The following is a 20,491-nucleotide window of genomic DNA, read 5'->3' as shown; positions in this document are numbered from 1 at the left end:
GTGGCTGTCTCAGGTTTGCCCAGCTGCGGGCCGCCGAGCTGCAGATCCAGCAGAGATTCTGCAGATGTTGCAAATCCTGAGCAACACAAAGTGCTGGAGGTGCTCAGCAGGCCAGGCGGTGTCTGTGGGTGGGGTGGGGTGGGGGAATAAACAGTCGACATCTCGGGCCGAGGCCCTTCATCTAGACTGGATAGAAAGGGCGAAGGAGCCGGAATAAGAGGGTGGTGGGAGGGGGAGGCGTACAAGCTGGCAGGTGAACCGGGTAAGGGGGAAAGTGGAGGAATGAAGTGGAAGCTGGGAGATAGATGATAGGTGGAAAAGGTAAAGAGGTGAAGTAGAAATCTGATAGGATAGGAGAGTGGACCATTGGAGAAAGGGAAGGAGGAGGGGTACTAGAGGGAAGTGATGGGCAGGTAAGGATAGGAGAAGGTGCAAAGAGGGAGACAGAATGAGGAAATGGAAAAAGAGAGGAGGAGAGGTTGGAGCAATTACTGGAAGTTAGAAATATCAATTTTGATGCTGTCAGTTTGGAGGTTACCCAGATCGATTATGAGCTGTAGTTCCTCCAACCTGAGAATGGCCTCATGGCAGTGGGAATGGGATGTAGAATTAAAATGTGTGGCCACCGGGAAATCCTGCTTTCACCTCCTCCCTCACCACCATTCAGGCCCCAAGCAGCCCTTCCAGGTAAGGTGACACATCACCTGAAAATCTGTAAGGGTCTTCTGCTGTATAAGGTGCTCCTGGTGCAGCCTTCTCAACATTGTTGCGACCTGATGTAGATTGGTGGGGGATGTCAAGCAATTTCACTCTGTCTGCCACAGCAGGCATGGTTTCCTGGTGGCCAGCCATTTTAATTTACCTCCCATTCCCTTTCTGACATGTCAGTCCATGGCCGCCTCTACTACCATGAAGAGGCCACTCTCAAGTTGGAGGAGGAAAGCCGCACCATCTGGGTAGCCTACAACCTGACAGCATAATCATCAATTTGTATAATTTCCAATAATTCAGTCCTCTTCTCACCTGCCCATCACCTCCCTCTGGTTCCCCTTCTCCTTCAGTATCTCCCATGACCCACTCTCCTCTCCTATCAAATTCCTTCTTCTTCAGCCTTTTCTACCTATCACCTTTCACCTTCTTACTTCATTCCCCCTCCCCCCCCTCCACCAGCCCACTCACCTGGCTTCACCTATCACCTGCTGGCCTGTACTACTTCCTCTCCTCCCAACTTCTTCCCATTTCCTTTCCGGTCTTGACAAAGGGCCTCAAACTGAAGCATAGTCTATTTATTCCCCTCCATAGATGCTGCCTGATCTGCTGAGTTCCTCCAGCATTTTGTGTCTGTTGATCAAGATTTTCAGCAGCTACAGAATCTCTTTTGTTTTTGATAGAAGAGGACAGTGGATCGTGGAATAAAGAGAAGGGGGTGGGAAGCCAGAGGGAGGTGCTGGGTAGGTCATGAGGTCCTGTTTTGTTTCCCTACATAGATGTTGCCCAGTAGTTTGTGTGAGCTGCAGATTTCCTTATCGTTGCTCTGATGTGCTTGGGTGCCAGGCTGCAGGTCACCCTAGTGTGGTTATGGGTTTCCTAGATGCCAGGCTACAGCTTGCCCAGATGTTTGGTTGGGACTTGCCTTGGGCCAAGGCAGAAGAAAGGAAATTATAGATCAGTTAGTCTGACTGCAGTGGTTGGGAAGATATTGAGTCAATTGTTAAAGCTGTGGTTTCAGGGTACAGTACTTGGAGGTATATGATAAAATAGGCTGTAGTCTGCATTGGTTTCCTCAGGGAAAATCTTGCCTGACAAATCTGCTGGAATTCTTTGAAGAAATAACAAGCAGGATAGACCAAGGAAAAGTAGTTGATGTTGTGTACTTGGATTTTCAGAAGACCTTTGACAAGATGCCACACATGAGGCAGCTTAACAAGCTACAAGCCCATGGTATTACAGGAAATATTCTAGCATGGATAAAGCAGTGGTTGATTAGCAGGAGGCAAAGAATGGGAATAAAGTGAGCCTTTTCTGGTTAGCTGCTGGTGACCAGTAGTGTTCCACAGGCATCTGTGTTGGGTCTGAATCTTTTTTACGTCACACCTAGGCTGTCGGAAGCAGGTCGTTGGGTGACAGTCAGAGCGGGGAAAGCGAAGGTGAGCAGACAGGTAGTGCAGAGCACCCCTGTAGCCATTCCTCTGAATAATAAGTTTACTATCCTGGATACTGTTGGCGGGGACGACCGACCAGGTGTGAGCCATGGTGGCAGGGCCTCCGGCACTGAGTCTGACCCTGTGGTGCAGAAGGGTGGGACGGAGAAGAGGAGAGCAGTTGTCATTGGAGACTCTATAGTCAGGGGAGCAGACAGGAGATTTTGTGGACGTGAGAAGGACACCCGCATGGTTTGTTGCCTCTCGGGTGCCAGGGTCTGGGATGTCTCTGACCGGGTGCACAACATCCTGGTACGAGAGGGAAAGCAACCAGAAGTCGTGATACATGTTGGGACCAACGACATAGGTTGGAAGAGGGATGAGGTCCTGAAGTGTGAGTGTTGGGAATTAGACAGAAGGCTGAAGAACAGGACCTCAAGTGTGACATTCTCAGGATTGCTGCCAGTGCTACGTGACAGTGATGGTAAGAATTGGAGGAGATGGCAGTTGAATGCCTGGCTGAGGAGGTGGTGCAGGGAGCAGGGTTTTAGATTTTTGGATCATTGGGATCTCTTCTGGGGAAGGTGGGACCTGTACAGATTGGATGGGTTGCACCTGAACTCGAGGGGGAGCAATATCCTTGCAGGTAGGTTTGCTAGCATGGTTCGGGAGGGTTTAAACTAATTTGCAAGGGGGATGGGACCCAGAGTGATAGAGCAGTGAAAGAAGTGCATGGAGTAAAGCCAGATCTAACATACAGAGAGACTTTGAGGAAAGAGAAGCAGAATAAACGGTGTAAAGACAGTAAGGTAGAAGGGCTGAAGTGTGTATACCTCAATGCAAGAAGCATCAGGAACAAAGGTGATGAACTGAGAGCTTGGATACATACATGGAATTATGATGTAGTGGCCATTACAGGGACTTGGCTGGCACCAGGGCAGGAATGGATTCTCAATATTCCTGGATTTCAGTGCTTTAAAAGGGATGGGGGGGGGAGGGTAGGAGGGGTGGCATTACTGGTCAGGGATACTATTACAGCTACAGAAAGGGTGGGTAATGTAGCAGGATCCTCTTTTGTATCAGTATGGGTGGAAGTCAGGAACAGGAAGGGAGCAGTTACTCTACTGGGGGTATTCTATAGGCCCCCTGGTAGCAGCAGAGATACAGAGGAGCAGATTGGGAAGCAGATTTTGGAAAGGTGCAAAAATAACAGGGTTGTTATCATGGGTGACTTTAACTTCCCTAATATTGATTGGCACCTGATTAGTTCCAAGGGTTTAGATGGGGCAGAGTTTGTTAAGTGTGTCCAGGACGGATTCCTGTCACAGTATGTGGACAGGCCGACTCGGGGGAATGCCATACTAGATCTAGTGCTAGGTAATGAACCAGGTCAGGTCACAGATCTCTCAGTGGGTGAGCATCTGGGGAACAGTGACCACCGCTCCCTGGCCTTTAGCATTATCATGGAAAATGATAGATCAGAGAGGACAGGAAAATTTTTAATTGGAGAAGGGGAAATTATGAGGCTATAAGGCTAGAACTTGCGATGTTTTTGCAGGGAAATGTACTATGGACATGTGGTCGATGTTTAGAGATCTCTTGCAGAATGTTAGGGATAAATTTGTCCCGGTGAGAAAGATAAAGAATGGTAGGGTGAAGGAACCATGGGTGACAAGTGAGGTGGGAAATCTAGTCAGGTGGTAGAAGGCAGCATACGTGAGGTTTAGGAACCAAGGATCAGATGGATCTATTGAGGAATATAGGGAAGCAAGAAAGGAGCTTAAGAAGGGGCTGAGGAGAGCAAGAAGGGGGCATGAGAAGGCCTTGGCGAGTAGGGTAAAGGAAAACCCCAAGGCATTCTTCAATTATGTGAAGAAAAAAAGGATGACAGGAGTGAAGGTAGGACCGATTAGAGATAAAGGTGGGAAGATGTGCCTGGAGGCTGTGGAAGTGAGCAAGGTCCTCAATGAATACTTCTCTTCGGTATTCACCAATGAGAGGGAACTTGATGATGGTGAGGACAATATGAGTGAGGTTGATGTTCTGGAGCATGTTGATATTAAGGGAGAGGAGGTGTTGGAGTTGTTAAAATACATTAGGACGGATAAGTCCCCGGGGCCTGACGGAATATTTCCCAGGCTGCTCCACGAGGCGAGGGAAGAGATTGCTGAGCCTCTGGCTAGGATCTTTATGTCCTCGTTGTCCATGGGAATGGTACTGGAGGATTGGAGGGAGGCGAATGTTGTCCCCTTGTTCAAAAAAGGTAGTAGAGATAGTCCGGGTAATTATAGACCAGTGAGCCTTACGTCTGTGGTGGGAAAGCTGTTGGAAAAGATTCTTAGAGATAGGATCTATGGGCATTTAGAGAATCATGGACAGGGACAGTCAGCATGGCTTTGTGAAGGGCAGATCGTGTCTAACAAGCCTGATTGAGTTCTTTGAGGAGGTGACCAGGCATATAGATGAGGGTAGTGCAGTGGATGTGATCTATATTGATTTTAGTAAGGCGTTTGACAAGGATCCACACGGTAGGCTTATTCAGAAAGTCAGAAGGCATGGGATCCAAGGAAGTTTGGCCAGGTGGATTCAGAATTGGCTTGCCTGCAGAAGGCAGACGGTCATGGTGAAGGGAGTACATTCAGATTGGAGGATTGTGACTAGTGGTGTCCTGCAAGGATCTGTTCTGGGACCTCTACTTTTCGTGATTTTTATTAATGACCTGGATGTGGGGGTAGAAGGGTGGGTTGGCAAGTTTGCAGACGACACAAAGGTTGGTGGTGTTGTAGATAGTGTAGAGGATTGTCGAAGATTTTAGAGAGACATTGATAGGATGCAGAAGTGGGCTGAGAAGTGGCAGATGGAGTTCAACCCTGAGAAGTGTGAGGTGGTACACTTTGTAAGGACAAACTCCAAGGCAGAGTACAAAGTAAATGGCAGAATACTTGGTAGTGTGGAGGAGCAGAGGGATCTGGGGTACATGTCCACAGATCCCTGAAAGTTGCCTCACAGGTGGATAGGGTAGTTAAGAAAGCTTATGGGGTGTTAGTTTTCATAAGTTGAGGGATAGAGTTTAAGAGTCGCGATGTAATGATGCAGCTCTATAAAACTCTGGTTAGGCCACACTTGGAGTACTGTGTCCAGTTCTGGTCGCCTCACTATAAGAAGGATGTGGAAGCATTGGAAAGGGTACAGAGGAGATTTACCAGGATGCTGCCTGGTTTAGAGAATATACATTATGATCAGAGATTAAGGGAGCTAGGGTTTTACTCCTTGGAGAGAAGGAGGATGAGAGGAGACATGATAGAGGTGTACAAGATAATAAGAGGAATAGATAGAGTAGATAGCCAGCGCCTCTTCCCCAGGGCACCACTGCTCAATACAAGAGGACATGGCTTTAAGGTAAGGGGTGGGAAGTTCAAGGGGGATATTAGAGGAAGGTTTTTTACTCAGAGAGTGGTTGGTGCGTGGAATGCACTGCCTGAGTCAGTGGTGGAGGCAGATACACTCGTGAAGTTTAAGAGACTACTAGACAGGTATATGGAGGAATTTAAGGGGGGTTATATGGGAGGCAGGGTTTGAGGGTCGGCACAACATTGTGGGCTGAAGGGCCTGTACTGTGCTGTACTATTCTATGTTCTGTGTTCTATATATCAATGATTTGGATGGTGGAATTGATGGCTTTGTTGCAAATTTTGCAATGATAACAAAGACAGGTGGAGGAGCAGGTAGTTTTGAGGAAACAGAGAGACTACAAAAGGACTTGGATTAGGAGAATGGGCAAAGAAGTGACAGATGTAATGCAGTGTTGGGAAGTGTATGGTCATGCACTTTGGTAGAAGAAATGAAAGGGTTTACTGTTTTCTAAAATGAGAGAAAAAATACAAAAAACTGAGATGCAGAGGAACTTGGGAGAACTTGTGCTGGATTCCCTGAAGGTTAATTTGCAGGTTGAGTCAGGAAGGCAAATGCAATGTCAACATTCATTTCAGGAGGACCAGAATATAAAAGCAAGGATGTGCTGTTGAAGCTTTATAAAGCACTGGTGAGGCCTCACTTCGAGTATTATGAGCAGTTTTGGTCACCTTATCTTTAGAAAGGATGTGCTGAAACTGGAGTGGGTTCAAAGAAGGTTCACAAAAATATTCCAGGATTAAACTACTTGTCATGTGAAAAGTGTTTGATGGCTCTGGACCTGTATTCACTAGAATTCAGAAGAATAATGGGTGATCTAATTGAAACCTATCGAATGGAGAAAGGCTTTGGTAGAGTGGATGTGGAGAGGATGTTCCCTATGATGGGCGAGTCTAAGACTCGAGAACACAGCCTCAGAATAGAGGGGTGTCATTTTAGAATGGAGATGAAGAGAGTGGTGAATCTCTAGAATTCGTTGCCACAGCAGCTGTGGAGGCCAAGTCTTTATGTATATTTAAGGCAGAGGTTGATAGATTCTTGATTGGTCAGGGCATGAAGGGATACAGGGGGAGGACAGGAGATTGGGGCTGAGAGAGAAAATTGGATCAGCCACGATGATATGGCAGAGCAGACTCGATGGGCTAAGTGGCCTTAATTCTGCTCCTGTATCTTATGGTCTAAGTTGTAGCTTCCCCAGGTGCTGGACTCTGAGTTGCTGAAATGTCGGGCTTTGGATTAGCCTCAGTACTAGGCGGTGTGGGTCCCCAGGCTCTGGGTGCTGTAGTGCAGGTTCTCTATATATCACACCATAAGCCTCCAGGTCTTCAGGATTCTTGGGCACTGGTCCCTGCCTCCGATTTTCATTGCAATGTGGTGGGTTTGCATTTGTTAACATTGGTGCATGGTAGTGAAACAAACACTAGTTTATACTCTTAAAGCTTCCTTGCCCTGTTGATAAAGTTTAAGGGAATGGGGGATTCTCAGATTCCTGTAAACAATGGATTCAGTACTGACTATGTCTGTGACTGCAGTGTGTTTGAATAATGTCTCACAGCTGCCTTCTTTGGAGCAAGGTAAGGGTCAAAGTTCGCCCAGATCCACATAGATGTCTCTCGGCTTTTCACACCTTTTGATTTTGACAAAAAGCAGTACCTGATGGAAATTAGACAGAACATTCATTTCTTAATTAAAGCACAAATTTGACGGATGTTTTTATCTTTGTAATTAAGTTGTGGCTCCAGCAAACCAGGTAGGACATTCCTTTCTTTAATTAAGATGGCTGGAGTGTCTAACAAATGGATTGTACTTTTGTATCAAGTCCATTGACCTGACCGGAATAGTTATCAAACTGATTGTCCTCTGTATCAATAGTCCATTGACTTGACCGGAATAGTTATCAAACTAATTGTTCTCTGTGTCAATAGTCCATTGACTTGACCGGAATAGTTATCAAACTGATTGTTCTTTTGTGTCGGTGGCCTTATAACTTCTGACAATTCTGACATAAGGCAGTGAACTTGTAGAACCACCGAGGAGATGAGAAAGGTTCTTTCCCTGATGTCAGGTCCAACTTCACTCACCAGCTGAGCTTGAAGAAATAAACAGGTGAAAAGATAAGTAACGATCTTTTTGTGCTGTCGTTATTTGATCCAGCAAAGTTACGTTTACATTTGGTGCCGTGACTCGGATCCCAACATAGGGAACGTCTCTCTGGGCTGAGTAAGTGACAGGGAACTTGGATTGAACACAATTTGAGTGGCAGGCGCCCCAAGGTAATTTACCTCTGGCTACTCCTCGTGTCCGACCGAGCAATTTTGCCCCTCGCCCATTGGGACTGGTACCTTAATGGGATCGGGCAACCCGTTTGGATACAGGATTTAAGGTAAGCAGTTGTCTCTTTTACATTGCTGCGGGTATCAGGATATGGCTGGTTGAAATTTGTAATTAATACAAGACTGGCAGCCCCATTAAATTCTCACCTTGGCAGCAGAAATATGGCCTGTTGAAATTTAATGAGACAAGTTCAGGATAAAGGAGGAAAGATCTCCAGAGTACGTGAGAGTTGTTTTTTTTTGTGAGTATTAACGGAAAATAGGCTGGCAGTTTTTGTGAGAATTAAAGGCTGCAGGTGACATTGGGTATTCTGTATTTGTTCCTAAGGAAAGAATCGGGACTGGGGACCCTGGTCAGGAGAGGCGGCCACTGCTACCTGACGAATTTGACCTTATCAGCTGCCTCCTGATAAGACAGCCGGTTGAAATTGGTAAAGGGGGAGGCAGGCTGGCTAAATTTCTCACCCAGTGGCTTGTGCCTAAGCCCTTGTGTTGTGTATTTTGTATCTGTAAGCTGTCTGTCTCGTTGGTTTGTCTGTTTCGTGCATTTGTGATTTTGGCTACTTGCTTTACTTTGTACAGCACTTTGATCAACGTGGTTGTTTTTAAATGTGCTATATACTTGACTTGGTAATTAAGAACAACTGATAAGGGCAATAATTGGACAGGCCCTTGATACATCTATGTGTGAACGAATACCAGGTAAGAAAAGGACCTCCGGATGTTAAGTGCAGTGCTAACAAAGAATCTAGAGAAACAGTGTGGCCACCAGGGGAGACAAGCAGTAAATTTAATTTGGGAAACGAACTGCAGTAAAACGTGGAAATTATTGATTAAAGAATGGATAGGTAGAGCCTATACTAAATGGAATGGTACCTTACTGGCCAGCTGGAGGAATAATGCATGTGATAAAGGGATAGAGGTAGGTATGGCAGAAGGGACTCCCAAGAGTTGGGAGACACTGCAGGCAGAGTGGAGTGCTAATGGGTAGAAGGGAGAAGAAAGAGAGAACGAGAAACAAAGAAAACAGGCAAAAGCAGATGTGGACAGACAGGAAGGTTTAAAATTGGCAGTGCCGCACACGAAGATCCAGGGCCAATACGGGATCCCGAACCCATATCTGGCATACCGACCCTGTTTAAGGACAGTGACCGCGATGAGGATTGGGCACCCACCTTATTCCCCACCTTACCAGAGGCCGAGTGCACCCAGTGCTTCCAAACCCCAATCCTCCCAGTATTCAGGTATGGTAGCCGCTCAGGTAAAACAGCAGCGGCAGGGAATGGAAGGCTCCCTATACTCTGAGATCCAGAAAGGGAATATCGGGGATTATTCCAAGACAGGGAAGGAAGAATCCAATAAAACCCCAGAGTTAAGGGCTCCACAAAGACAATTGCCTACCCAAATGCTGCCCAGTCCATGAGCAGCTGAGCAGGGATAGCCCTCAGTAAATCTTGTATGCACCCTGGAAGCCTCAAGAGATGGTAACGATCATGAATCAGGCTCCCGATAGAAAAGAAAAACCAGCACAGTTTGCTTGGTATGTCCGCAGTACTATACAAATGTATAACGCGACCCCGCAAGATTTATTTTGTCTTTGTTGCATGACTTTCTCATCTGATGAGGGGCGGGAATGGAAGGCAGAATTAAGATACCAAACTTATCAGGAGTTCCGGCGGGAATCCATAATGAGAATGAACAGACAGACTGGATTATTCAAGCCTTGGACAGGGCTCTGCAACAGCCTGTAAATATCACTAAACTACTTGAATGCAAACCTAAACCTGGGAAATCGGGAGTGATTTATGGCCTGCTATGGCACTTTCGCAGGAGACCAAGCCTTTAATAATGGGAATCCGTTCCCCCAGTTTAATGCCCCACTACTCAAGTGTTTACCAACTAAATTAGCCAACAGGATTAAAACTAATAATATGGTTTGGCCTGACAATGACCGAAATGGAATGCGACGAGCTTTGACATATTACTGGGACCCAGCTTTTGAATCCCGATCAACCCGAAGGGAACTAACATGAAAGGTGAATATGTTCAGCAGGAAGAAGGATGCTTCCTACCGTGAGTTCCACCCCTCAGGAAGAGCCCAATATAATATTGCAAGATGCTGCAATTCTAATTCCGTTTATGATTGTATAGGAAAAGGGATAACAGCTATCAGACGCTATAATCACTCCGGGTTCGAAGGCACAGAACGTACATATTCATGTACCCAGCCACTGCAGGTGAAATTCCAAGGGGACGCAGTGTGAGGTTTAATTTACAGTCACCACCAGTCTGAGGTGTAATCCAGCAGAATGAGACTTGCTCTGTCCATTGGAAGTCGAAATTCTATGCACGGACAAGGGTATCACCCTGGGACTAGCGAACAACCGACCGCCCAGTGGTGGGCACTTAATTTGGACTCCACTTCGTTTGAACCCTCTCTGCCAGAGACAGACCCTAATGTAACTCTGTGCTATGATCCTACAGTGTGCTCAACTGAGGAAAAGCAGTATTATGCACCCCTCAAAGGACAGAAGTTCCCAGTCACGGTGATTGGAGAGGTTAAAGGAAGAGGGGGCAGTGCATCACTGGCCGAAGTTCCGGGTTTCCTTTGGCGACAGACAGGACTGGTGGTTCCCCATACCACCGTTAGCCTTTGCCCTGGGTTCAAGCCAAAGAGCCAGGGTTCCTTGCCTACACCCTGACGAAACAAGCCTCCAGCACCGAGGGAGACTGGCGGGATTTGGCCGCGGGCCAACTCCGATACTGGAAGGAGTCAGAGGTGAAGACGGGACATCTGGTAAGACACTCTTTTAATATTGACCAAACCCAAAACGTTGTACCCCATCTCTGGGCAATTTCAGGCCATGAAGTCAGTCACACCAACTGCACCCCCAGCCCCGAGATCACCGTGAAAGAAGGACAGACTCTCCCATCCCTTCCACAATACCCCCTCAAGCCCGAGGCAACGTTTTATGAGGATGGAAGCTCTTTTGTGGATCCAGAGGATAAACGATGTTCTGGCTATGCGATAAGTGACGACAGTGAAGTAATTGAGCAAGTCTCCTTTGCAGCAGCTGTCTCCGCCCGGAAGGCTGAGCTACTTGCTCTGACTCATGCCTGTATCCTAGCAACAGGCAGCGTACTCAGTTCTGATTTTGAAGAATCCACCACTGAACCAATTCTTTGTAGAAGACCTTAAAAAAGAACGCCAAGTCATAAATGAAGATGACTTTGAAGAGGGAGTCCACAACTATTTGGAACAAAATAAAAAGGGCCTGAATGAGGGCTTCAGTGGAGGAGCCAAAAGAACAAGCCTAAGCTGGAATCCTCTTTGATTAACGTTTCGAATTTAAAATGAAAAAGCCTGTGGAAAAGAAATCTCAAACAGATTGAAGTGCAGACTTTTACATAGACTCCCATTATGCCCTGACTACAGAACTCGGGGGATTCCTGACTTCCTCTGCCCCCCCTCCCATTAGTATTGCTACCTTTGTAAACAACTTACTCACCGTTCTACAACTACCTCGAGTTTTGGCTATTACTAGATGTGCAGCCCATACTGTACTGGGGAATCTGATGAGATATTTAAGGGTAATGCTCAGGCTGGTGCAGCAGCAAAACGGACAGCCTTGGACCCCACACTTTTGGTCCCCTCGGGAGCCTAACAAGTTCTTATTAGACTAAAAACTAAGGACGGGTATGCCAGATATGGGGGGAAATACGTAAGTTCTAGGGGGACGCCCCTGAAGGAGAGCGCAAACTACAGTCCCAAATGGGTTGCCACCTTGAACCTCGGACCAATTTATGGGTGACCCCTGCAGGACAGGTTTGTGTTCCCTCTGTGTTCTTATCTATCTTGATAGATTATGTAAATAATTGTACACACTTGGGCAAGGAGGGAATGGTTAATATCTTGGTGGCGGTGGCACCCTGATTTCCGGTTGAAAAGCGAGCCACAGCATGTGAAAAAAAATGAATACTGGAAAGGGAATGCCTTGTGTTTCTGGAACTACCCCCTTGCCTGGTGGACCTTTTTCTTGTCTGCAACTTTAAAGTTTAAGAGAATGGGGGAATTCTCAAGATCCCTGTAAACAATGGATTCAGTACTGACTATGTCTGTGACTGCAGTGTGTTTGAATAATGTCTCACAGCTGCCTTCTTTGGAGCAAGATAATTAATGGTAAGGCACTGAGGAGTGCAGTAGAACAGAGGGATCTGGGAATACAGATACAAAATTCCCTAAAAGCGGCGTCACAGGTAGATAGGGTCGTAAAGAGAGCTTTTGGTACATTGGCCTTTATTAATCAAAGTATTGAGTATAAGAGCTGGAATGTTATGATGAGGTTGTATAAGGCATTGGTGAGGCCGAATCTGGAGTATTGTGTTCAGTTTTGGTCACCAAATTACAGGAAGGATATAAATAAGGTTGAAAGAGTGCAGAGAAGGTTTACAAGGATGTGGCCAGGACTTGAGAAACTCAGTTACAGAGAAAGATTGAATAAGTTAGGACTTTATTCCCTGGAGCGTAGAAGAATGAAGGGAGATTTGATAGAGGTATATAAAATTATGATGGGTATAGATAGAGTGAATGCAAGCAGGCTTTTTCCACTGAGGCAAGGGGAGAAAGAAACCAGAGGACATGGGTTAAGGGTGAGGGAGGAAAAGTTTAAAGGGAACATTAGGGGGGACTTCTTCACACAGAGAGTGGTGGGAGTATGGAATAAGCTGCCAGATGAGGTGGTAAATGCGGGTTCTTTTTTAACATTTAAGAATAAATTGGACAGATACATGGATGGGAGGTGTATGGAGGGATATGGTCCATGTACATGTCAGTGGGACTAGGCAGAAAATGGTTCAGCACAGCCAAGAACGGCCAAAAGGCCTATTTCTGTGCTGTAGTTTTCTATGGTTCTAAAGTTTGCCTAGATCCACATCAGATGTCTCTGGGCTTTTCACACCTTTTGATTTTGACATAAAGCAGTACCTGATGGAAATTAGACAGAACATTCCTTTCTTAATTAAAGCACAAATTTGACGGATGTTCTTATCTTTGTAATTAAGTTGTGGCTCCGGCAAACCAGGTAGGACATTCCCTTTTTATTTAAGGTGGCTGGAGTGTCTAACAAATTGATTGTACTTTTGTATCAAGTCCATTGACCTGACCGGAATAGTTATCAAACTGATTGTCCTCTGTATCAATAGTCCATTGACTTGACCGGAATAGTTATCAAACTGATTGTTCTCTGTATCAATAGTCCATTGTCTTGACCGGAATAGTTATCAAACTGATTGTTCTCTGTGTCAATAGTCCATTGACTTGACCGGAATAGTTATTAAACTCATTGTTCTCTGTATCAATAGTCCATTGACCTGGCCGGAATGGTTATCAAACTGATTGTTCTTTTGCATCAGTGGCCTTATAACTTCTGACAATTCTGACATTGGGCAGTGAACTTGTAGAACCGCCGGGGAGATGAGAAAGAGTCTCTCCCTGATGTCGGGTCCAAGTTCACTCGCCGGCTGAGCTCGAAGAAATAAACAGGTGAAAAGATAAGTAACGATCTTTTTGTGCTGTCGGTATTTGATCCAGCAAAGTTACGTTTACATGTTTGAGGGGTGGGGAGAATTAGCTGGGGCTGTGCCGGGGTATCATGGACTATTCAGAAATCTGTTGGCAGATGGGAGAAGCTCTTTCTGAATCTTTGAGTGTGGGTTTTCATGCTCCTTTACCTTCTTGATGGTAGTAGTGAGTTAAGGGCTCTGAGTGATGGATGCTGCCTTTTTGAGGCACTGCCTGTAGAGGATACCCTCAATGATGGAGTGGGTTGTGTCCATAATGGACTTTGCTGAATATACAGACTCTGCAGACTCTTGTGATTCTGGAGTCCCCTTACCGGGCTGTCAAGCACCCTGTCAGAATGCTCACCACCATTCAGCTGTGGAAATCTGTAAGCGTCTTCGGTGATGTACCAGGCGTTGAGGCATTGGTTTTAAGACTGCTTCTTGTTTACTGTGTTTTGTTTTTATTAAAATTTAAAAAAACTAAAAACATTGGTTTTTACATAAAAGCAAATGTAATAGAAATGGGGTAAACTATTCAAACCCTTAAACCTGCTTTATCATTTAATAAGATCATGACCATAACTCTACATTTCAAACTTACCTATGGTAATCTTTCACTTCAGATTTATCAATAATCTATCAATTTCTGCCTTTATATTCAAAAGTTTCTGTTGCCCTCTGAGGAAGGAAATTTCAAAGACACAGTTTTTAGAGGGGGTTTAAAAATTCCCCTTTCCGGTCAAGACCCCTCAGGAACTTTTAAGTTTCTCTAACTTTGGAGGTTTTTGCTGAGATCTGTGGGTTCACCACATCATGGGCAAGTATCTTCTTCTGTTGGTTTCTCACATCATGCCATAAAAAGGGACTAAGTAAAGGTAACGGAGAATTTCCTTGCTTTTTTCCAAATATAGTCATATAATAGTGTTGGTGGAAATCTGGTTTAAACTTTCATCACAACATTGGCATTAATTTAGCCAGTAGAACAATGGAGCATGGTAGTATGGTATTAATACTGGACCAAGCTATTTGACTAGTTGATGTTAAGTTTTTGTTGGCAGTGTGGGGCACCCAGTAAATCAAAGCTAAAGGGATCACCTTAGTCAAAGTTGCATCATTCAGTAAAGTTAGGCAAGTGAGCTCGCTCTCTTGAATTGGAATGAGTTTATTATTGACTCATGCACCGAGGTACGTACAGTGAAAAGCTTGTCTTGCATTCTGCTCTCGCAGATTAATTCATTGCTCCGTACATTGAAGCAATCAAGATAAAGCAATAACAGAATGCAGGATAGAGTGCAGTGCGGGTTGGCAGTAATGTGCAAGGGCATAACAAGGTAGATTGTACAAGGAAACCATTCAATCTCTTAATGCTTTCTTTCAGGCTTTTGTTATCTTTTGCCCGATGGGGGAAGAAAGAATGTCTGGGGTGAGAGGAGCCTTTGATTATGCTGGACTGCTTTACTGAGGCAGCAATAAGTAATAGAAAGTATGGAGGAGAGGTTGGTTTCTGTAATGTGCTGAGCTGCATCTATAACTCTCTGCAGTTTCTTGCAGTCACGGACAGTTGCCATATCAAGCCATGGTGCATCCAGTTGGGATGCTTTCTGTGGTGGTTTGATAACTATTGGTAAGGGTCAGCGGGGACATGCCACATTTCTTTAGCCTCCTGAGGATGCAGAGGCATTGGTGAACTTTCTTGCCTTTGGTGTCTATGTGGTTGGACCAGGATATATTATTGATGATGTTCACTCCTAGGAACTTTAAGCTCTCAACCATTTGATGGAAACAGGAGCATGTGCAATCCCCTCTTGCTGAAGTCAATGACCAGCTTTTATTTTTTGCTGACATTGATAGAAAGTTTGTTATCATGACACCATGTCACTAAGCTCTCTATACCCTTCCTGTACTCTGACTGTCACTTCTTGAGATTGGCCCACTATGGTGTATCATCTGTAAACTTGCTAATGGAGTTAAAGCAGAATCTAGCCACACAGTCATGAGTGTGCTGAGAGTAGAGTAGAGGGCTCAGGATTCAATCTTGTAGGGCACCATTCTTGAGAATAATTGTGGTGGAGATGTTCCGTACAGTTTGCAGTCTATTGGTCAGGAAATCAAGGATCCAGTTACAGAGTGCGGTTTTCACTTCCAGGTCTTGGAGTTTGGGGTTGAATTATAGAGTTGAGGGCAGAGCGGTTGTCAGTAAACCATCGTCTGATATAGGTGTCTTTATTGTCCACCTGCTGCAGAGATGAGTGTAGGGCCAAGGAGATGGTATCTGTTGTCAACCTGTTTTGGCAGTAGGTCTACCGAGATACCTGCTCCAGAGCTGAGAGTAGGGCCAGGGAGATGGTGTCTACTGTAGGCCTGTTTTGGCAGTAGGCGATTGCAGTGAGTCCACGCTATCTATCTATCTATTTATTTATTGTGCTGCATCGTGGAATAGGCCCTTTGGCCCCTCAAGCTGTGCTGCCCAGCATTCCCCAATTTAGTCCCTGGCATAATCACAGGACAACTTACAATGACCACTTAACCTACCAACCGGCATGCCTTCGGACTGTGGGAGGAAACCGGAGCACCCAAGAAAACCCACGCGGTCATGGGGAGAACGTACATACTCCTTACAGACAGTGGTGGGAATTGAACCTGGGTCACCTGTACTGTAAAGTGTTGTGCTAACCACCACACCACCAAGCCACTCTGGAAGTGGTTGTCTAATTGTCTAGAAGGCTGGAATGCATACCATAACCAGCCTTTCAAAGCACTTCATGATGGTGGATGCAGGAGCCACTGGGCAGGAGTCATTAAGGTGTATAACCTTGTTTTTCTTAGGTACCGGGATGATAGTGGTCTTCTTAAAACAGGGGCAACCTCAGATCGAAGCAGAGGGATTAAAAATGTCTGCAAATAATCTGCATCTACGCAGGATCTAAGGACGTGGCCAGGAAGATCATCTGGGCCAGATGCTTTCCATGGGTTCACTCTCCAGAAGACTGATCTTGCATCCACAATGGTTGCTGTGGGTTTAGTTGCATTGGAGGCTGTCAGGGTGGGTGGTGACATGCCAATCCTGTTATGTTCAGAACACACAAGGTCATCGGGAAGGGATGTGTTGTTATCAGTGATGCTGCCTGACTTAGTTATGTAGCTCATTATAGAATGTAATCCTTGCAACAACTGACAGCTGGTTGCAATTTGATTTTGGACTGAGACTGTCTCTTGCCATTTCTGATAGCTTTATTATGTGTAAGTTACTGGAAATATGCTTTATTTTTACCAATCATAAGATTTTTGACAGCTGGAACAACCCTGTGACTGTCAAAGCAGGTTACCTATAATTTCTTCAAATAGCTATCTAAATGTACTAAATGCTGTGTGAAATACAGAGTGTTGCAAGTGTAGAATCAGAAACTCTGATTCTTGCTGCCCTGTGAGATTTACTTATCTCTGCACTAAGCCAAGGCTGGGGCCTGCAACTAACTGTGATTGCCAACTCACTTCCGTGAACTTCAAGTCTGAATGCTATTTGCTTTTATTGTTTGCACAATTTGTTTTGTTTTCTCTCTGCACATTTGGTGTTTGACATTCTTCTTTTCTTTTAATGAGCTCTATTGGGTTTCTTTGTTTTGTGGCTGCCTGTAAGGAGACGAATCTCAAGGTTGTATAGTTTAGACACTTTATTAATAAATGTACTTTGTACTTTGATTATGTGAAAGAACAAATAGACTTGCGTGGTTAAAGAGATTATTATTTGTGAAAGTAAAATTCCACAGAAGTACCTTCCAATGAAAGGGGTCAATAATGTATTCTAAATAAATGTGGATTATCTGTAAATGTATGGTATAATTTTGCTCCAAAATAGAGAATGTAATCCTCAATTACAAAGTTATTTGTACCAAAAAAGACAATATTAAGAGTAATGACAATTAAAAAAACTGAGTTTAACTACTTTAAGTAGCCTGTTCTTTAACTACTTAAGGTTTATTTCATCAAAAACGTATAGAGGAGATCTTTCATGTAGAGAAGATCTTAGGGAGAGATGGGGTGAAACATTTTGCCAACATCTTCATTGTGAAGAAGCTGATGCCAATGCAGGGTACAGGGGGGTTTGGCTGCATAATTTGATAGGACAGAAATAGATAATAGGAAGGTTCTTTAAAAAAACTTGACAGTCTTTAAAGTAGAAAGATGACCTGGCTCCGATTGGATGCATTCTAAACCCTGAAAGTGTAGACTTTGCAGAGACTTGGGCCAATATCTTTCCCTTCAAGTGCCAGAGACCTGCAGGATTACTAAAGTTATACCATTCACTTAAAGAAAGAGGGAGATAAACTTGACAAAGATGGTCATTCAGCCTAAAACAGTCCTGGAGAAACAGACAATAATCCGGGGCAAAATTAATTGGCATTTTAGCATTCAAAAGCTAAAATATTGAACATTAACATATATCTATAAAAAAAAACTGATCAGATTTCCCTGTGGATTGTGCTGTTTTCTTACGGCCTATTACCATTACCTGTCCTCAACAAAGAAAATTTATTTAATCTCTCTGTCCAATGCATTTCTCTGTGACTATTATAGCGTCTCCTATTCCTTGCTGAGTTCTCAGGTATAAGTGACATCCCAATTATTGTACCGGGGATAGCTACTTGAACCTCGCAAATTGAATTTCTGTACCAATAACAGTATCAGAGCTACTTTGATCAAAGTTACTAATGGCATCCACAGTGATTTTTGACAAAGATAATCTATTATTCTTTGGCTTTCTTGTCTTTTAAAACTGGTCACACTGCCCGATGCTACTCTCTTCACTGGATCACACTGCATTTGCTTGCTTCTTTCCCTAGCTACCCAGCCCATCTACAGAATTATCATTTGTGTGGTACGGTGGCATAGCTGGTAGAGTCTTTGCATCTCTTTGCCAGGTGTGGAATTTGCCTTTACTCCCTGTGTCTGCGTGAGTTTCCTTCAGGTGATCCACTTTTCTCATGCATCCCGACTATGTTAGTTGGCCGCTCTAAATTTTCTCCAGTGTGTGGGAGAGTTAGTTGATGATGTGGGGAGAATAAAGAATGGGTTTAATGTGGAATTAATGTAAATGGACGGATGACAATTGGTGTGGGCTGAAGGACCTGTTTCTCTCCGGCATTTCCCTACGACTCTATGACTCTGGGGCATCTCTCCCTGGGATTGCTGTGATGTGTTTAGTGGTCGTGCAAAAACACAGCCTTGTCTCCCCTATTTCACATCAATGTGCTTGTCTTCAGAAGCGTCACACCAGAACCAGGAGTTGCTTTCCATATGTACAGTATGCTGAAAGCAGCAAACTTTACCACAGCATCACTTCTCTTGACTGTTATAGTCATAGAGCACTACAGCACAGAAACAACCCTTTGGCCCTTCTAGTCCATGCTGAACTGCTATTCTGCCTAGTCCCATCAACCAGCACCGGGACCATATCCCTCCATACACCTCCCACGCATGTACTTATCCAATTTGATCTTAAGTGTTGGAAATCAAATCCACATCCACCACTTACACTGGCAACTCATGCCACAGTCTCACCACCCTCTGAGTTCAATAGCTCCATCTAATACCTGACAATGTATTAATATACAACCTGAAATCCTCCTTCTTCATAGACATCCATGAAAATAAAAGGGTACCCCAAGGAATGAGTGACAGTAAAAATGTCAGAACCCCAAAGCCCCCTCTCCCCCCCCACACACACACACACACACACACACACACGCAGCAGCAGCAAAGCTTCGACCCTAAAGGCTGATTTATACTTGTGTGTACGGGCTATGCCGTAGGCTTGATTTATACTTTTGCGTAGCCCTACGCCATAGCGAGCATGCATAGTTGTGTCTGCGTCGCTCTGCAATTCACTGCCAAAATGCTAGTTGGCGGTGGGGTTCCTGTGCCACTGTGTTGAGTTTCTTCGTGAGAGACATGGACGAGGAAATGTATTTCAAATACTTTCGGATGTCGGCAGGTAGATTTGACGATTTGGTTCATCGTCTCCAACCATTTATTTCGCATGAGTGTACAGACATGGCGGAGAAAAGCAACCGGAAATGCGATGCTACCAAGCGAACCAATCACAGTTGTTGGGGTCTGCGTCGCCGCAATGTGTGAGTTACATTTTTGGGGAGGTGCACGTCACCCTATGGCGTAGGGTACACGGTACCTACGGCGTACGTTTGATGCAGAAGTATAAATTGGGCTTACTTCAGCAAAATGTATCAGCACCCTCCACCCACCGAGCATGCAATAGGAAAACCCCCGATAAAGATTATGTTCTGCAGTCCAACAAACTAATCATTCACCTGACAATTTGACGTACCACAGACGTGATCCCTTCCCCCTCCCCCTTCCCCCTTCCTCTCTCTCCCTCTCCCCCACCCTCTCTCTCCCTCTCTCCCTAATGAAGGAACAGAGAGGTGTCACACAATGAGAGGGAAGGCTAACAAGACAAAAACAAAATGTGCTGATTTACAGTGTTAAAGTCTGCTGCAACACATTTTTCCCCCCAAAGTTCTCCAACTTGAGAATTAGCAACAAACTCTCTGCCACCTGCGAGAGAAAGAGCAATCTGAGTACAGACCCCCCCCCCAACAGCTGATCCGCTGTTGCTGATGCTCCGTTTTCTCCTGCAACGCTCTGGTCGGCAGCACCAGCGTAGAAGCAGTTTGTCCCCAGGGCCCGCAAAGTCTCAGAGCCCTGAAGGCGCATTCGTCTTGTAGGCCGTGTCTTTGGGATATTGAAAAACAGCCGGCCAGTGAGCCCCAAGAGCGGGAACCAGCGTCATAAAGAACCAAAGTTTGAGTGCAGCTGTAGGTCAGGATCTCCAACAGAACCCCATCCACCTTGCAAAGGAAAAAGAGAGACGTTAAAGGTAGACATTAAAGCTGTTTCTGCAGATGAGCTTGAAGGAGCTGCTGTCTAGCACCATCGTAGCTCCGCCTCCCCTTTATTAATGAGTGAAGAAGTTATCTCTCATATTCCTCTTAAATATTTCACCTTTCGTCCCTAACCTATGACCTC

The 20,491-nt window shown here is 45.0% G+C and overlaps 1 protein-coding gene across 1 annotated transcript in view; it reads left to right on the top strand.

Moving 5' to 3' along the window:
• mccc1 (methylcrotonyl-CoA carboxylase subunit) overlaps nt 1–20,491 on the top strand; it is an 80,394-nt gene that overhangs the window by 317 nt on the left and 59,586 nt on the right. The gene's annotated exons all lie outside the window — the stretch shown is intronic.

This window comes from Mobula hypostoma, chromosome 4 (assembly GCF_963921235.1).
Source record: "Mobula hypostoma chromosome 4, sMobHyp1.1, whole genome shotgun sequence".
Taxonomy (NCBI): domain Eukaryota; kingdom Metazoa; phylum Chordata; class Chondrichthyes; order Myliobatiformes; family Myliobatidae; genus Mobula; species Mobula hypostoma.
Note: the sequence above shows the minus strand (reverse complement) of the source record. Positions and strands in the feature narration are given on the sequence as shown.